Source organism: Papaver somniferum, unplaced genomic scaffold (assembly GCF_003573695.1).
Source record: "Papaver somniferum cultivar HN1 unplaced genomic scaffold, ASM357369v1 unplaced-scaffold_122, whole genome shotgun sequence".
NCBI lineage: Eukaryota > Viridiplantae > Streptophyta > Magnoliopsida > Ranunculales > Papaveraceae > Papaver > Papaver somniferum.
In genome coordinates, this window is record NW_020621270.1 from 1,205,756 (window position 1) to 1,225,569 (window position 19,814).

Genomic DNA, 19,814 nt, shown 5'->3' on the forward strand with positions numbered 1-19,814 from the left:
GGACCACGGTAGGGAAATCTCTCTAGATCATTTTCCAAACACGTTACGAGCGTTCCAGAGATATAAGGCTGACTTATCTGACTGCCATGATAACTATGGATTTACATAAAGTGGAAACAAATTTAATTAATGCAATAATGATTAATTTGAAAAATGAATAGGGTCATTTACATGGATTCATTTGTTCAATACAATAATGGTTAGTTTGAAGGTTTAAGGAAACGATTATTGGGGTTTACATGAGAGATAGATTTTGGATGATTTACCGTTAAACAATGAAGGGAGCTATGTTTATACTTTGGATTTAATTTTTTGTAAACAGGTGGTCATATGATAAAATAAGGGTAGCTCAGTGTATAATTTTATATTAGCAATGAAATAAGATGGAAATGGTATTGAGAGTGGAACCTAAAACCTCGTGAATGAAAATCAACAACTCTCATTTCTCAAACATGGAGTATGTAGAAGATAGGGCGCAGTTAGTGAATAAAACGGAGGTTAGAATTTTATTAGATATTTCACATTTTTAACTCTAAATTGGATGGTGAACACGGTCAATCAACGCCAATTCGTTGACTGGGCACCAAACTCAGATATTTATAAATTAGGCACCAAACGCGAAAGTGTACCATTTTATAGGCACCAAACTCGAAATATCCCTTCTAATAATGAACTTCTAATCTTTTAAAAAGGTCATAGATTACCTATAATAAAACATTGAAAGAATGAGATAAGGTTTTCAACCGTTAATAACATCTCAACGATTATGGGATCTTCTTTAAGCTAGATAATCATTGCAAAATTTGAATAAAATACCATAAACACATATGACTCAAGGAAGTCCGCAGGCTTCGTTAGATGTCGGAACTCTATGATCAAGACCAAATCTTGAAACAGAAATACTCCCCTTTAATAGAAAATTTTCAGAAAAAATATTCCCTGCACAAATTACATGTCTAGAGGCTTGAGAGTCGAAAAAAGCTTGCATTTTGGATGCATTGACTCAAGGAAGTTCAGTGACTTCGTTAGAAGTTGAAATTTTTTTTTTAAAACCAAACTATAAACTAGATAAACTCATTTTTATTATAAAATTTTCTAAAAAATGATTGTGGTAAACAATAATACATTTAAAGGATCTACATGTTATCCAAATTGCATTTCTACGTATGTTGATTCCAAAAATAAAGAGGGAAGTCATCCTTTACATTGAAAATAAGGATGAAACACCAATTGTTAAGCATCCAAAACCTAAATTGTTTTCCTGTATACTGTGGGGAACTGAAAGACAGAAGTAACAGAAAAATAATGAGGTCATTCCCACTTCGTATGAAGAAGTTATGAGCAAAATAGTCGAAAAAGAGATTACACAAACCCTTGGGGGACAAAGAGAGTTATATAAGTAGACAATATTTATAAAAAGGGGTATTTTGTGTTTGGTGCTTATAAAATGGTACACCTTTGCCTTTGGTACCTAACTTTGTCGGAATTTGAGTTTGGTGTGGGTCCCAATCAAGCAGTTGACTTAACTGATGACTGGTGGACCGTTCACAAGCTGTGTTGGAGCACAACTTGTTGCTCGGACCCCCGCCAACTTTTGAAAATAAATACGTGTCTTTGTGAATAATTGTTTAAACAATCATTATTTAATTTAACTAGTTCACTAACACGGACCACGGCAGGGAAATCTCTCTAGATCATTTTCCAAACACGTTACGAGCGTTTCGGAGAAATAAGACAGACTTATCTGACTGCCATGATAACTATGGATTTACATAAAATGGAAACAAATTTAATTAATACAATAATGATTAATTTGAAAATTGAATAGGGTCATTTACATGGATTCATTTGTTCAATACAATAATGGTTAGTTTGAAGGTTTAAGGAAACAATTATTGGGGTTTACATGAGAGATAGATTTTGGATGATTTACCGGTAAACAATGAAGGGATCTATGCTTATACTTTGGATTTAATTTTGAGTAAACAGGTGGTCATATGAGAAAATAAGGGTGGCTCAGTGTATGATTTTAGATTAGCAATGAAAGAAGATGGCAATGGTATTAAGAGTGGAACCTAAAACCTCGTGAATGAAAATCAACAACTCTCATTTATCAAACATGGAGTATGTAGAAGATAGGGCGCAGATAGTGAATAAAACGGAGGTTAGAATTTTATTAAAAATTTCACATTTTTAACTCTAAATTGGATGGTCAACACGATCAATCAACGCCAATTCGTTGACTGGGCACCAAACTCAGATATTGACAAAATTAGGAACCAAACGCGAAAGTGTACCATTTTATAGGCACCAAACTCGAAATATACCTTCTAATAATGAACTTCTAATCTTTTAAAAAGGTCATAGATTACCTATAATAAAAAATTGAAAGAATGAGATAAGGTTTTCAACCATTAATAACTTCTCAACGATTATGGAATCTTCTTTAAGCTAGATAATCATTGCAAAATTTGAATAAAATACCATAAACACAAATGACTCAAGGAAGTCCGCAGGCTTCGTTAGATGTCGGAACTCTATGATCAAGACCAAATCATGAAACAGAAATACTCTCCTTTAATAGAAAATTTTCAGAAAAAATATTCCCTGCACAAATTACATGTCTAGAGGCTTGAGAGTCGAAAAAAGCTTGCATTTTGGATGCATTGACTCAAGGAAGTCCAGTGACTTCGTTAGAAGTCAAAATCCTTTTTTTAAAACCAAACTATAAACTAGATAAACTCATTTTTATTATGAAATTTTCTAAAAAATGATTGTGGTAAATATTGAATACATTTAAAGGCTCTACATGTTATCCAAATTGCATTTCTACGTATGTTGATTCCAAAAATAAAGAGGGAAGTCATCCTTTACATTGAAAATAAGGATGAAACACCAACTGCTAAGCGTCCAAATCCTAAAAAATTTCCTGTATACTGTGGGAAACTGAAAGACATTGGTAACAGAAAAAGAATGAGGTTATTCCCACTTCGTATGAAGAAGTTATGAGCAAAATAGTCGAAAAAGAGATTACACAAAACCTTGGGAGACAAAGAGAGTTATAAAAGTATACAAAATTTATAATAAGGGATATTTTGAGTTTGGTGCCTATAAAATGGAACACCCTTGCCTTTTGTACCTAACTTTGTCGGAAGTTGAGTTTTGTGTGGGTCCCAATCAAGCAATTGACTTAACGGATGACTGGTTGACCGTTCACAAGATGTGTTGGAGCACAACTTGTTGCTCGGCCACCCGCTAACTTTTGTAAATAAATACGTGTCTTTGTGAATAATTGTTTAAATAATAATTATTTAATTTAACTAGTTCACTAACACGGACCACGGTAGGGAAATCTCTCTAGAGCATTTTCCAAACACGTTACGGGCGTTCCAGAGAAATACGACTGACTTATCTGAGTGCCATGATAACTATGGATTTACATAAAATGGAAACAAATTTAATTAATACAAAAATGATTAATTTGAAAAATGAATAGGGTCTTATACATGGATTCTTTTGTTCAATACAATAATGGTTAGTTTGAAGGTTTAAGGAAACGATTATTGGGGTTTACATGAGAGATAGATTTTGGATGATTTACCGGTAAACAATGAAGGGAGCTATGCTTATACTTTGGATTTAATTAGGTGTAAACATGTGGTCATATGAGAAAATAACAGTAGATCAGTGTATGATTTGAGATTAACAATGAAAGAAGATGGCAATGGTATTAAGAGTGGAACCTAAAACCTCGTGAATGAAATCAACAACTCTCGTTTCTCAAACATCGAGTATGTAGAAGATAAGGCGTAGTTAGTGAATACAACGGGGTTTAGAATTTTATTAGACATTTCACATTTTTAACTCTAAATTGGATGGTCAACACGGTGTCAATCAACGCCAATTCGTTGACTGGGCACCAAACTCAGATATTGACAAAGTTAGGCACCAAAGGCGAAAGTGTACCATTTGATAGGCACCAAACTCGAAATATCCCTTCTAATAATGAACTTCTAATCTCTTAAAAAGGTCATAGGTTACCTATAATAAAACATGGAAAGAAGGATATAAGGTTTGCAACCGTTAATAACTTCGCAACGATTCTGGGATCATCTTTAAGCTAGATAATCATTGCAAAATTTGAATAAAATATCATAAATACAAATGACTCAAGGAAGTCTGTAAGCTTCGTTAGATGTCGGAACTCTCTTATCAAGACAAAATCATGAAACAGAAAGACTCCCCTTTAAGAGAAAATTTTCAGAAAAAATATTTACTGCACAAATTACATGTCTAGAGGCTTGAGAGTTGAAAAAAGCTTGCATTTTGGATGCATTGACTCAAGGAAGTTCAGTGACTTCGTTAGAAGTCGAAATCCTTTTTTTAAAACCAAACTATAAACTAGATAAACTCATTTTTATTACAAAATTTTCTAAAAAATGATAGTGGTAAACAATAATACATTTAAAGGCTCTACATGTTATCCAAATTGCATTTCTACGTATGTTGATTCCAAAAATAAAGAGGGAAGTCATCCTTTACATTGAAAATAAGGATCAAACACCAATTGATAAGCGTCCAAATCCTAAATTTTTTTCCTGTATACTGTGGGGAACTTAAAGACAGAGGTAACAGAAAAAGAATGAGGTCATTTCGTATGAAGAAGTTATGAGCAAAATAGTCGAAAAAGAGATTACACAAACCCTTGGGGGACAAAGAGAGTTATATAAGTATACAATATTTATAATAAGGGGTATTTTGAGTTTGGTGCCTATAAAATGGCACACCTTTTCCTTTGGTACCTAACTTTGTCGGAATTTGAGTTTGGTGTGGGTCCAAACCAAGCAGTTGACTTAACGGATGACTGGTGGACCGTTCACAAGCTGTGTTGGAGCACAACTTGTTGCTCGGCCCCCGCCAACTTTTTTAAATAAATACGTGTCTTTGTGATTAATTGTTTAAACAATAATTATTTAATTTAAGTAGTTCACTAACACGGACCAGGGTAGAGAAATCTCTCTAGAGTATTTTCCAAACACGTTACGGGCGTTCCAGAGAAATAAGGCTGACATAATCTAACTAACATGATAAATATGGATTTACATCAAATGGGAAACAAATTTAATTAATACGAAAATGATTAATTTGAAAAATGAATAGGGTCATTTACATGGATTCATTTGTTCAGTACAATAATGGTTAATTGAAGGTTTAAGGAAACGATTATTGGGGTCTACATGAGAGGTAGATTATGGATGATTTACGGGTAAACAATGAAGGGAGCTATGCTTATACTTTGGATTTAATTTTGTGTAAATGGGTGGTCATATGAGAAAATAACAGTAGCTCAGTGTATGATTTGAGATTAGTAATGAAAGAAGATGGCAATGGTATTAAGAGTGGAACCTAAAACCTCGTGTATGAAATCAACAACTCTCATTTCTCAAACATGGAGTATTTAGAAGATAAGGCGCAGTTAGTGAATAAAATGGAGTTTAGAATTTTATTAGACATTTCACATTTCTAACTCTAAATTGGATGGTCAACACGGTGTTAACCAACGCCAATTCGTTGACTGGGCACCAACTCAGATATTGACAAAGTTAGGCACCAAACGCGAAAGTGTACCATTTTATAGGCACCAAACTCGAAATATTCCTTCTAATAATGAACTTCTAATCTCTTAAAAAGGTCATAGATTACCTATAATAAAACATGGAAAGAAGGAGATAAGGTTTGCAACCGTTAATAACTTCTCAACGATTATGGGATCTTCTTTAAGCTAGATAATCATTGCAAAATTTGAATAAAATACCATAAACACAAATGACTCAAGGAAGTCCGCAGGCTTCGTTAGATGTCGGAACTCTATGATCAAGACCAAATCATGAAATAGAAAGACTCCCCTTTAATAGAAAATTTTCAGAAAAAATATTTCCTGCACAAATTACATGTCTAGAGGCTTGAGAGTCGAAAAAAGCTTGCATTTTGGATGCATTGACTCAAGGAAGTCCATTGACTTCGTTAGAAGTCTTTTTTTAAAACCAAACTATAAACTAGATAAACTAATTTTTATTATAAAATTTTCTAAAAAAATGATTGTGGTAAATAATAATACATTTAAAGGCTCTACATGTTATCCAAATTGAATTTCTACGTATGTTGGTTCCAAAAATAAAGAGGGAAGTCATCCTTTAAATTGAAAATCAGGGTAAAACACCAATTTCTAAGCGTCCAAATCCTAAAAATTTACCTTTATACTGTGGGGAACTGAAAGACAGAGGTAACAGAAAAAGAATGAGGTCATTCCCACTTTGTATCAAGAAGTTATGAGCAAAATAGTCGAAAAAGAGATTACACAAACCCTTGGGGGACAAAGAGAGTTATATAAGTAGACAATATTTATAATAAGGGGTATTTTGAGTTTGGTGCCTATAAAATGGCACACCTTTGCCTTTGGTACCTAAATTTGTTGGAATTTTAGTTTTGTGTGGGTCCCAATCAAGCAGTTGACTTAACGGATGACTGGTGGACCGTTCACAAGCTGTGTTGGAGCATAACTTGTTGCTCGGCCACCCGCCAACTTTTGTAAATAAATACGTGTCTTTGTGAATAATTGTTTAAACAATAATTATTTAATTTAAGTAGTTCACTAACACGGACCACGGTAGGGAAATCTCTCTAGAGTATTTTCCAAACACGTTACGGGCGTTCCAGAGAAATAAGGCTGACATAATCTAACTAACATGATAAATATGGATTTACATCAAATGGGAAACAAATTTAATTAATACGAAAATGATTGATTTGAAAAATGAATAGGGTCATTTACATGGATTCATTTGTTCAGTACAATAATGGTTAATTGAAGGTTTAAGGAAACGATTATTGGGGTCTACATGAGAGGTAGATTATGGATGATTTACGGGTAAACAATGAAGGGAGCTATGCTTGTACTTTGGATTTAATTTTGTGTAAATGGGTGGTCATATGAGAAAATAACAGTAGCTCAGTGTATGATTTGAGATTAGTAATGAAAGAAGATGGCAATGGTATTAAGAGTGGAACCTAAAACCTCGTGTATGAAATCAACAACTCTCATTTCTCAAACATGGAGTATTTAGAAGATAAGGCGCAGTTAGTGAATAAAATGGAGTTTAGAATTTTATTAGACATTTCACATTTCTAACTCTAAATTGGATGGTCAACACGGTGTTAACCAACGCCAATTCGTTGACTGGGCACCAACTCAGATATTGACAAAGTTAGGCACCAAACTCGAAATATTCCTTCTAATAATGAACTTCTAATCTCTTAAAAAGGTCATAGATTACCTATAATAAAACATGGAAAGAAGGAGATAAGGTTTGCAACCGTTAATAACTTCTCAACGATTATGGGATCTTCTTTAAGCTAGATAATCATTGCAAAATTTGAATAAAATACCATAAACACAAATGACTCAAGGAAGTCCGCAGGATTCGTTAGATGTCGGAACTCTATTATCAAGACCAAATCATGAAACAGAAAGAATCCCCTTTCATAGAAAGTTTTCAGAAAAAATATTTCCTGCACAAATTACATGTCTAGAGGCTTGAGAGTCGAAAAAAGCTTCCATTTTGAAAGCATTGACTCAAAGAAGTCCAGTGACTTCGTTAGAAGTCGAAATCCTTTTTTTAAAACCAAACAATAAACTATATAAACTCATTTTTATGATAAAATTTTCTAAAAAATGATTGTGGTAAAAAATAATATATTTAAAGGCTCTACATGTTATCCAAATTGCATTTCTACTTATGTTGATTCAAGAAATAAAGAGGGAAGTCATCCTTTACATTGAAAATAAGGATGAAACACCTATTTCTAAGCGTCCAAATCCTAAAAGTTTCCTGTAAACTGTGGGGAACTGAAAGACAGAGGTAACAGAAAAATAATGAGGTCATTCCCACTTCGTATGAAGAGTTTATGAGCAAAATAGTCGAAAAAGATTTTACACAAAACCTTGGGGGACAAAGAGAGTTATATAAGTAGACAATATTTATAATAAGGGGTATTTTGAGTTTGGTGCCTATAAAATGGCACACCTTTGCCTTTGGTACCTAACTTTGTCGGAATTTGAGTTTGGTGTGGGTCCCAATCAAGCAGTTGACTTAACGGATGACTGGTGGACCGTTCACAAGCTGTGTTGGAGCACAACTTGTTGCTCGGCCCCCGCCAACTTTTTTAAATAAATACGTGTCTTTGTGATTAATTGTTTAAACAATAATTATTTAATTTAAGTAGTTCACTAACACGGACCAGGGTAGAGAAATCTCTCTAGAGTATTTTCCAAACACGTTACGGGCGTTCCAGAGAAATAAGGCTGACATAATCTAACTAACATGATAAATATGGATTTACATCAAATGGGAAACAAATTTAATTAATACGAAAATGATTAATTTGAAAAATGAATAGGGTCATTTACATGGATTCATTTGTTCAGTACAATAATGGTTAATTGAAGGTTTAAGGAAACGATTATTGGGGTCTACATGAGAGGTAGATTATGGATGATTTACGGGTAAACAATGAAGGGAGCTATGCTTATACTTTGGATTTAATTTTGTGTAAATGGGTGGTCATATGAGAAAATAACAGTAGCTCAGTGTATGATTTGAGATTAGTAATGAAAGAAGATGGCAATGGTATTAAGAGTGGAACCTAAAACCTCGTGTATGAAATCAACAACTCTCATTTCTCAAACATGGAGTATTTAGAAGATAAGGCGCAGTTAGTGAATAAAATGGAGTTTAGAATTTTATTAGACATTTCACATTTCTAACTCTAAATTGGATGGTCAACACGGTGTTAACCAACGCCAATTCGTTGACTGGGCACCAACTCAGATATTGACAAAGTTAGGCACCAAACGCGAAAGTGTACCATTTTATAGGCACCAAACTCGAAATATTCCTTCTAATAATGAACTTCTAATCTCTTAAAAAGGTCATAGATTACCTATAATAAAACATGGAAAGAAGGAGATAAGGTTTGCAACCGTTAATAACTTCTCAACGATTATGGGATCTTCTTTAAGCTAGATAATCATTGCAAAATTTGAATAAAATACCATAAACACAAATGACTCAAGGAAGTCCGCAGGCTTCGTTAGATGTCGGAACTCTATGATCAAAACCAAATCATGAAATAGAAAGACTCCCCTTTAATAGAAAAATTTCAGAAAAAATATTTCCTGCACAAATTACATGTCTAGAGGCTTGAGAGTCGAAAAAAGCTTGCATTTTGGATGCATTGACTCAAGGAAGTCCATTGACTTCGTTAGAAGTCTTTTTTTAAAACCAAACTATAAACTAGATAAACTAATTTTTATTATAAAATTTTCTAAAAAAATGATTGTGGTAAATAATAATACATTTAAAGGCTCTACATGTTATCCAAATTGAATTTCTACGTATGTTGGTTCCAAAAATAAAGAGGGAAGTCATCCTTTAAATTGAAAATAAGGGTAAAACACCAATTTCTAAGCGTCCAAATCCTAAAAATTTACCTTTATACTGTGGGGAACTGAAAGACAGAGGTAACAGAAAAAGAGTGAGGTCATTCCCACTTTGTATGAAGAAGTTATGAGCAAAATAGTCGAAAAAGAGATTACACAAACCCTTGGGGGACAAAGAGAGTTATATAAGTAGACAATATTTATAATAAGGGGTATTTTGAGTTTGGTGCCTATAAAATGGCACACCTTTGCCTTTGGTACCTAAATTGGTCGGAATTTTAGTTTTGTGTGGGTCCCAATCAAGCAGTTGACTTAACGGATGACTGGTGGACCGTTCACAAGCTGTGTTGGAGCACAACTTGTTGCTCGGCCCCCCGCCAACTTTTGTAAATAAATACGTGTCTTTGTGAATAATTGTTTAAACAATAATTATTTAATTTAAGTAGTTCACTAACACGGACCACGGTAAGGAAATCTCTCTAGATTATTTTCCAAACACGTTACGGGCGTTCCATAGAAATAAGGCTGACATAAGCTAGATAATCATTGCAAAATTTGAATAAAATCCCATAAACACAAATGACTCAAGGAATTCCGCAGGCTTCGTCAGATGTCGTAACTCTATGATCAAGACCAAATCATGAAACAAAAGACCCCCCTTTAAAAGAAAATTTTCAGAAAAAATATTTCCTGCACAAATTACATGTATAGAGGCTTGAGATTCGAAAAAAGCTTGCATTTTGGATGCATTGACTCAAGGAAGTCCAGTGACTTCGTTAGAAGTCGAAATCCTTTTTTTAAAACCAAACTATAAACTAGATAAACTCATTTTTATTATAAAATTTTCTAAAAAATGATTGTGGTAAAAAATAATACATTTAAAGGCTCTACATGTTATCCAAATTGCATTTCTACGTATGTTGATTCCAAAAATAAAGAGGGAAGTCATCCTTTACATTGAAAATAAGGATGAAACACCAATTGTTAAACATACAAAACCTAAATTGTTTTCCTGTATACTGTGGGGAACAGAAAGACAGAAGTAACAGAAAAAGAATGAGGTCATTCCCACTTCGTATGAAGAAGTTATGAGCAAAATAGTCGAAAAAGAGATTATACAAACCCTTGGGGGACAAAGAGAGTTATATAAGTAGACAATATTTATAATAAGGGGTATTTTGAGTTTGGTGCCTATAAAATGGCACACCTTTGCCTTTGGTACCTAAATTTGTTGGAATTTTAGTTTTGTGTGGGTCCCAATCAAGCAGTTGACTTAACGGATGACTGGTGGACCGTTCACAAGCTGTGTTGGAGCACAACTTGTTGCTCGGCTCCCCGCCAACTTTTGTAAATAAATACGTTTCTTTGTGAATAATTGTTTAAACAATAATTATTTAATTTAAGTAGTTCACTAACACGGACCACGGTAGGGAAATCTCTCTAGAGTATTTTCCAAACACGTTACGGGCGTTCCAGAGAAATAAGGCTGACATAATCTAACTAACATGATAAATATGGATTTACATCAAATGGGAAACAAATTTAATTAATACGAAAATGATTAATTTGAAAAATGAATAGGGTCATTTACATGGATTCATTTGTTCAGTACAATAATGGTTAATTGAAGGTTTAAGGAAACGATTATTGGGGTCTACATGAGAGGTAGATTATGGATGATTTACGGGTAAACAATGAAGGGAGCTATGCTTATACTTTGGATTTAATTTTGTGTAAATGGGTGGTCATATGAGAAAATAACAGTAGCTCAGTGTATGATTTGAGATTAGTAATGAAAGAAGATGGCAATGGTATTAAGAGTGGAACCTAAAACCTCGTGTATGAAATCAACAACTCTCATTTCTCAAACATGGAGTATTTAGAAGATAAGGCGCAGTTAGTGAATAAAATGGAGTTTAGAATTTTATTAGACATTTCACATTTCTAACTCTAAATTGGATGGTCAACACGGTGTTAACCAACGCCAATTCGTTGACTGGGCACCAACTCAGATATTGACAAAGTTAGGCACCAAACTCGAAATATTCCTTCTAATAATGAACTTCTAATCTCTTAAAAAGGTCATAGATTACCTATAATAAAACATGGAAAGAAGGAGATAAGGTTTGCAACCGTTAATAACTTCTCAACGATTATGGGATCTTCTTTAAGCTAGATAATCATTGCAAAATTTGAATAAAATACCATAAACACAAATGACTCAAGGAAGTCCGCAGGCTTCGTTAGATGTCGGAACTCTATGATCAAGACCAAATCATGAAATAGAAAGACTCCCCTTTAATAGAAAATTTTCAGAAAAAATATTTCCTGCACAAATTACATGTCTAGAGGCTTGAGAGTCGAAAAAAGCTTGCATTTTGGATGCATTGACTCAAGGAAGTCCAGTGACTTCGTTAGAAGTCTTTTTTTAAAACCAAACTATAAACTAGATAAAATCATTTTTATTATAAAATTTTCTAAAAAATGATTGTGGTAAATAATAATACATTTAAAGGCTCTACATGTTATCCAAATTGCATTTCTACGTATGTTGATTCCAAAAATAAAGAGGGAAGTCATCCTTTAAATTGAAAATAAGGATAAAACACCAAATTCTAAGCGTCCAAATCGTAAAAATTTCCCTTTATACTGTGGGGAACTGAAAGACAGAGGTAACAAAAAAAGAATGCGGTCATTCCCACTTCGTATGAAGAAGTTATGAGCAAAATAGTCGAAAAAGAGATTACACAAACCCTTGGGGGACAAAGAGAGTAATATAAGTAGACAATATTTATAATAAGGGGTATTTTGAGATTGTTGCCTATAAAATGGCACACCTTTGCCTTTGGTACCTAACTTTGTCGGAATTTTAGTTTGGTGTGGGTCCCAATCAAGCAGTTGACTTAACGGATGACTGGTGGACCGTTCATCTGTGTTGGAGCATAACTTGTTGCTCGGCCCCCGCCAACTTTTGTAAATAAATACGTGTCTTTGTGAATAATTGTTTAAACAATAATTATTTAATTTAAGTAGTTCACTAACACGGACCACGGTAGGGAAATCTCTCTAGAGTATTTTCCAAACACGTTACGGGCGTTCCAGAGAAATAAGGCTGACATAATCTAACTAACATGATAAATATGGATTTACATCAAATGGGAAACAAATTTAATTAATACGAAAATGATTGATTTGAAAAATGAATAGGGTCATTTACATGGATTCATTTGTTCAGTACAATAATGGTTAATTGAAGGTTTAAGGAAACGATTATTGGGGTCTACATGAGAGGTAGATTATGGATGATTTACGGGTAAACAATGAAGGGAGCTATGCTTGTACTTTGGATTTAATTTTGTGTAAATGGGTGGTCATATGAGAAAATAACAGTAGCTCAGTGTATGATTTGAGATTAGTAATGAAAGAAGATGGCAATGGTATTAAGAGTGGAACCTAAAACCTCGTGTATGAAATCAACAACTCTCATTTCTCAAACATGGAGTATTTAGAAGATAAGGCGCAGTTAGTGAATAAAATGGAGTTTAGAATTTTATTAGACATTTCACATTTCTAACTCTAAATTGGATGGTCAACACGGTGTTAACCAACGCCAATTCGTTGACTGGGCACCAACTCAGATATTGACAAAGTTAGGCACCAAACGCGAAAGTGTACCATTTTATAGGCACCAAACTCGAAATATTCCTTCTAATAATGAACTTCTAATCTCTTAAAAAGGTCATAGATTACCTATAATAAAACATGGAAAGAAGGAGATAAGGTTTGCAACCGTTAATAACTTCTCAACGATTATGGGATCTTCTTTAAGCTAGATAATCATTGCAAAATTTGAATAAAATACCATAAACACAAATGACTCAAGGAAGTCCGCAGGCTTCGTTAGATGTCGGAACTCTATGATCAAAACCAAATCATGAAATAGAAAGACTCCCCTTTAATAGAAAAATTTCAGAAAAAATATTTCCTGCACAAATTACATGTCTAGAGGCTTGAGAGTCGAAAAAAGCTTGCATTTTGGATGCATTGACTCAAGGAAGTCCATTGACTTCGTTAGAAGTCTTTTTTTAAAACCAAACTATAAACTAGATAAACTAATTTTTATTATAAAATTTTCTAAAAAAATGATTGTGGTAAATAATAATACATTTAAAGGCTCTACATGTTATCCAAATTGAATTTCTACGTATGTTGGTTCCAAAAATAAAGAGGGAAGTCATCCTTTAAATTGAAAATAAGGGTAAAACACCAATTTCTAAGCGTCCAAATCCTAAAAATTTACCTTTATATTGTGGGGAACTGAAAGACAGAGGTAACAGAAAAAGAGTGAGGTCATTCCCACTTTGTATGAAGAAGTTATGAGCAAAATAGTCGAAAAAGAGATTACACAAACCCTTGGGGGACAAAGAGAGTTATATAAGTAGACAATATTTATAATAAGGGGTATTTTGAGTTTGGTGCCTATAAAATGGCACACCTTTGCCTTTGGTACCTAAATTTGTCGGAATTTTAGTTTTGTGTGGGTCCCAATCAAGCAGTTGACATAACGGATGACTGGTGGACCGTTCACAAGCTGTGTTGGAGCACAACTTGTTGCTCGGCCCCCCGCCAACTTTTGTAAATAAATACGTGTCTTTGTGAATAATTGTTTAAACAATAATTATTTAATTTAAGTAGTTCACTAACACGGACCACGGTAGGGAAATCTCTCTAGATTATTTTCCAAACACGTTACGGGCGTTCCATAGAAATAAGGCTGACATAAGCTAGATAATCATTGCAAAATTTGAATAAAATCCCATAAACACAAATGACTCAAGGAATTCCGCAGGCTTCGTCAGATGTCGTAACTCTATGATCAAGACCAAATCATGAAACAAAAGACCCCCCTTTAAAAGAAAATTTTCAGAAAAAATATTTCCTGCACAAATTACATGTATAGAGGCTTGAGATTCGAAAAAAGCTTGCATTTTGGATGCATTGACTCAAGGAAGTCCAGTGACTTCGTTAGAAGTCGAAATCCTTTTTTTAAAACCAAACTATAAACTAGATAAACTCATTTTTATTATAAAATTTTCTAAAAAATGATTGTGGTAAAAAATAATACATTTAAAGGCTCTACATATTATCCAAATTGCATTTCTACGTATGTTTATTCCAAAAATAAAGAGGGGAGTCATCCTTTACATTGAAAACAAGGATGAAACACCAATTGTTAAGCGTACAAAACCTAAATTTTTTCCTTTATACTGTGGGGAACTGAAAGACATAGGTAACAGAAAAATAATGAGGTCATTCCCACTTCGTATGAAGAAGTTATGGGCAAAATATTCGAAAAACAGATTACACAAACCCTTGGGGGACAAAGAGAGTTATATAAGTAGACAATATTTATAATAAGGGGTATTTTGAGTTTGGTGCCTATAAAATGGCACACCCTTGCCTTTTGTACCTAACTTTGTCGGAATTTGAGTTTGGTGTGGGTCCCAACCAAGCAGTTGACTTAACGGATGACTGGTGGACCGTTCACAAGCTGTGTTGGTGCACAACTTGTTTCATTTTTCCTTAAACCTTCAAACTAACCATTATTGTATTGAAAAAATGAATCCATGTAAATGACCCTATTCATTTTTCAAATTAATCATTATTGTATTAATTAATTTTTTTTCCATTTTTATGTAAATCCATAGTTATCATGGCAGTCAGATAAGTCAGCCTTATTTCTCTGGAACGCTCGTAACGTGTTTGGAAAATGATTTAGAGAGATTTCCCTACCGTGGTCCGTGTTAGTGAACTAGTTAAATTAAATAATGATTGTTTAAAAAATTAATCACAAAGACACGTATTTATTTACAAAAGTTGGCGGGGGCCGAGTAACAAGTTGTGCACCAACACAACTTGTGAACGGTCCACCAGTCATCCGTTAAGTCAACTGCTTGGTTGGGACCAACACCAAACTCAAATTCCGACAAAGTTAGGTACAAAAGGCAAGGGTGTGCCATTTTATAGGCACCAAACTCAAAATACCCCTTATTATAAATATTGTCTACTTATATAACTCTCCTTGTCCCCCAAGGGTTTGTGTAATCTGTTTTTCGAATATTTTGCCCATAACTTCTTCATACGAAGTGGGAATGACCTCATTCTTTTTCTGTTACCTCTGTCTTTCAGTTCCCCACAGTATACAAGAAGTTTTTTAGGATTTGGACGCTTAACAATTGGTGTTTCATCCTTATTTTCAATGTAAAGGATGACTTCCCTCTTTATTTTTGGAATCAACATACGTAGAAATGCAATTTGGATAACATGTAGAGCCTTTAAATGTATTATTATTTACCAAAATCATTTTTTAGAATATTTGATAATAAAAATGAGTTTATCTAGTTGATAGTTTGGTTTTAAAAAAAGGATTTCGACTTCTAACGAAGTCACTGGACTTCCTTGAGTCAATGCATCCAAAATGCAAGCTTTTTTCGACTCTCAAGCCTCTAGACATGTAATTTGTGAAGGAAATATTTTTTCTTAAAATTTTCTATTAAAGGGGAGTCTTTCGGTTTCCTGATTTGGTTTTGATCATAGAGTTCCGACATCTAACAAAGCCTGCGGACTTCCTTGAGTCATTTGTGTTTATGGTATTTTATTCAAATTTTGCAATGATTATCTAGCTTAAAGAAGATCCCATAATCGTTGAGAAGTTATTAACGGTTGCAAACCTTATCTCCTTCTTTCCGTGTTTTATTATAGGTAATCTATGACCTTTTTAGAAGATTATAAGTTCATTATTAGAAGGGATATTTTGAGTTTGGTTCCTGTAAAATGGTACACTTTCGCGTTTGATGCCTAACTTTGTCAATATCTGAGTTTGGTGCCCAGTCAAAGAATTGGCGTTGATTGACACCGTGTTGACCATCCAATTTAGAGTTAAAAATTTGAAATGTCTAATAAAACTCTAAACTCTGTTTTATTCACTAACTGCGCCTTATCTTCTACATACTCCATGTTTGAGAAATGAGAGTTGTTGATTTTCATTCACGAGGTTTTAGGTTCCACTCTTAATACCATTGCCATCTTCTTTAATTGCTAATCTCAATCACACTGAGCTACTGTTATTTTCTCATATGACGACCTGTTTACACAAAATTAAATCCAAAGTATAAGCATATCTCCCTTCATTGTTTACCGGTAAATCATCCAAAATCTATCTCTCATGTAAACCCCAATAGACGTTTCCTTAAACCTTCAAACTAACCATTATTGTATTGAACAAATAAATCTATGTAAATGACCCTATTCATTTTTCAAATTAATCATTATTGTATTAATTAAATTTGTTTCCATTTTATGTAAATCCATAGTTATCATGGCAATCAGATAAGTCAGCCTTATTTCTCTGGAACGCTCGTAGCGTGTTTGGAAAATGATCTAGAGAGATTTCCCTACCGTGGTCCGTGTTAGTGAACTAGTTAAATTAAATAATGACTGTTTAAACAATTAATCACAAAGACACGTATTTATTTACAAAAGTTGTCGGGGGCCGAGCAACAAGTTGTGCACCAACACAGCTTGCGAACGGTCCACCAGTCATCCGTTAAGTCAACTGCTTGGTTGGGACCCACACAAAACTCAAATTCCGAAAAAGTTAGGTACAAAAGGCAAGGGTGTGCCATTTTATAGGCACGAAACTCAAAATACCCCTTATTATAAATATTGTCTACTTATATAACTCTCCTTGTCCCCCAAGGGTTTGTGTAATCTGTTTTTCGAATATTTTGCCCATAACTTCTTCATACGAAGTGGGAATGACCTCATTCTTTTTCTGTTACCTCTGTATTTCAGTTCCCCACAGTATACAGGAAAAAAATTTAGTATTTAGACGCTTAGCAATTGGTGTTTCATCCTTATTTTGAATGTAAAGGATGACTGCCGTCTTTATGTTTGGAATCAACATACGTAGAAATGAAATTTGGATAACATGTAGAGCCTTTAAATGTATTATTTTTTACCGCAATCATTTTTTAAAGTATTTTATAATAAAAATGACTTTATCTAGTTTATAGTTTGGTTTTAAAAAAAGGCTTTCGACTTCTAACGAAGTCACTGGACTTCCTGGAGTCAATGCATCCAAAATGCAAGCTTTTTTCGACTCTCAAGCCTCTAGACATGTAATTTGTGCAGGAAATATTTTTTCTTAAAATTTTCTATTAAAGGGAGTCTTTCTGTTTCCTGATTTGGTCTTGATCATAGAGTTCTGACATCTAACGAAGCCTGCGGACTTCCTTGAGTCATTTGTGTTTATGGTATTTTATTCAAATTTTGCAATGATTATCTAGCTTAAAGAAGATCCCATAATCGTTGAGAAGTTATTAACGGTTGCAAACCTTATCTCCTTCTTTCCGTGTTTTATTATAGGTAACCTATGACCTTTTTAGAAGATTATAAGTTCATTATTAGAAGGGATATTTTGAGTTTGGTTCCTATAAAATGGTACACTTTCGCGTTTGATGCCTAACTTTGTCAATTTCTGAGTTTGGTGCCCAGTCAACGAATTGGCGTTGATTGACACCGTGTTGACCATCCAATTTAGAGTTAAAAATGTGTAATGACTAATAAAATTCTAAACTCCGTTTTATTCACTAACTGCGCCTTATCTTTTACATACTCCATGTTTGAGAAATGAGACTTGTTGATTTTCATTCACGAGGTTTTAGGTTCCACTCTTAATACCATTGCCATCTTCTTTAATTGCTAATCTCAAATCACACACTGAGCTACTGTTATTTTCTCATATGACAACCTGTTTACACAAAATTAAATCCAAAGTATAAGCATAGCTCCCTTCATTGTTTACCGGTAAATCATCCAAAATCTATCTCTCATGTAAACCCCAATAATCGTTTCCTTAAACTTTCAAACTAACCATTATTGTACTGAACAAATAAATCTATGTAAATGACCCTATTCATTTTTCAAATTAATCATTATTGTATTAATTAAATTTGTTTCCATTTTATGTAAATCCATAGTTATCATGGCAATCAGATAAGTCAGCCTTATTTCTCTGGAACGCTCGTAGCGTGTTTGGAAAATGATCTAGAGAGATTTCCCTACCGTGGTCCGTGTTAGTGAACTAGTTAAATTAAATAATGACTGTTTAAACAATTATTCACAAAGACACGTATTTATTTACAAAAGTTGGCGGGGGCCGAGCAACAAGTTGTGCACCAACACAGCTTGTGAACGGTCAACCAGTCATCCGTTAAGTCAACTGCTTGGTTGGGACCCACACAAAACTCAAATTCCGAAAAAGTTAGGTACAAAAGGCAAGGGTGTGCCATTTTATAGGCACCAAACTCAAAATACCCCTTATTATAAATATTGTTTACTTATATAACTCTCCTTGTCCCCCAAGGGTTTGTGTAATCTGTTTTTCGAATATTTTGCCCATAACTTCTTCATACGAAGTGGGAATGACCTCATTCTTTTTCTGTTACCTCTGTCTTTCAGTTCCCCACAGTATACATGAATTTTTTTTTAGGATTTGGACGCTTAGCAATTGGTGTTTCATCCTTATTTTCAATGTAAAGGATGACTTCCCTCTTTATGTTTGGAATCAACATACGTAGAAATGCAATTTGGATAACATGTAGAGCCTTTAAATGTATTATTTTTTACCGCAATCATTTTTTAAAAAAATTTATAATAAAAATGAGTTTATCTAGTTTATAGTTTGGTTTTAAAAAAAGGATTTCGACTTCTAACGAAGTCACTGGACTTCCTGGAGTCAATGCATCCAAAATGCAAGCTTTTTTCGACTCTCAAGCCTCTAGACATGTAATTTGTGCAGGAAATATTTTTTGTTAAATTTTTTTATTAAAGGGAGTCTTTTTGTTTCCTGATTTTGTCTTGATCATAGAGTTCTGACATCTCACGAAGCCTGCGGACTTCCTTGAGTCATTTGTGTTTATGGTATTTTATTCAAATTTTGCAATGATTATCTAGCTTAAAGAAGATCCCATAATCGTTGAGAAGTTATTAACGGTTGCAAACCTTATCTCCTTCTTTCCGTGTTTTATTATAGGTAACCTATGACCTTTTTAGAAGATTATAAGTTCATTATTAGAAGGGATATTTTGAGTTTGGTTCCTATAAAATGGTACACTTTCGCGTTTGATGCCTAACTTTGTCAATATCTGAGTTTGTGCCCAGTCAACGAATTGGCGTTGATTGACACCGTGTTGACCATCCAATTTAGAGTTAAAAATGTGTAATGACTAATAAAATTCTAAACTCCGTTTTA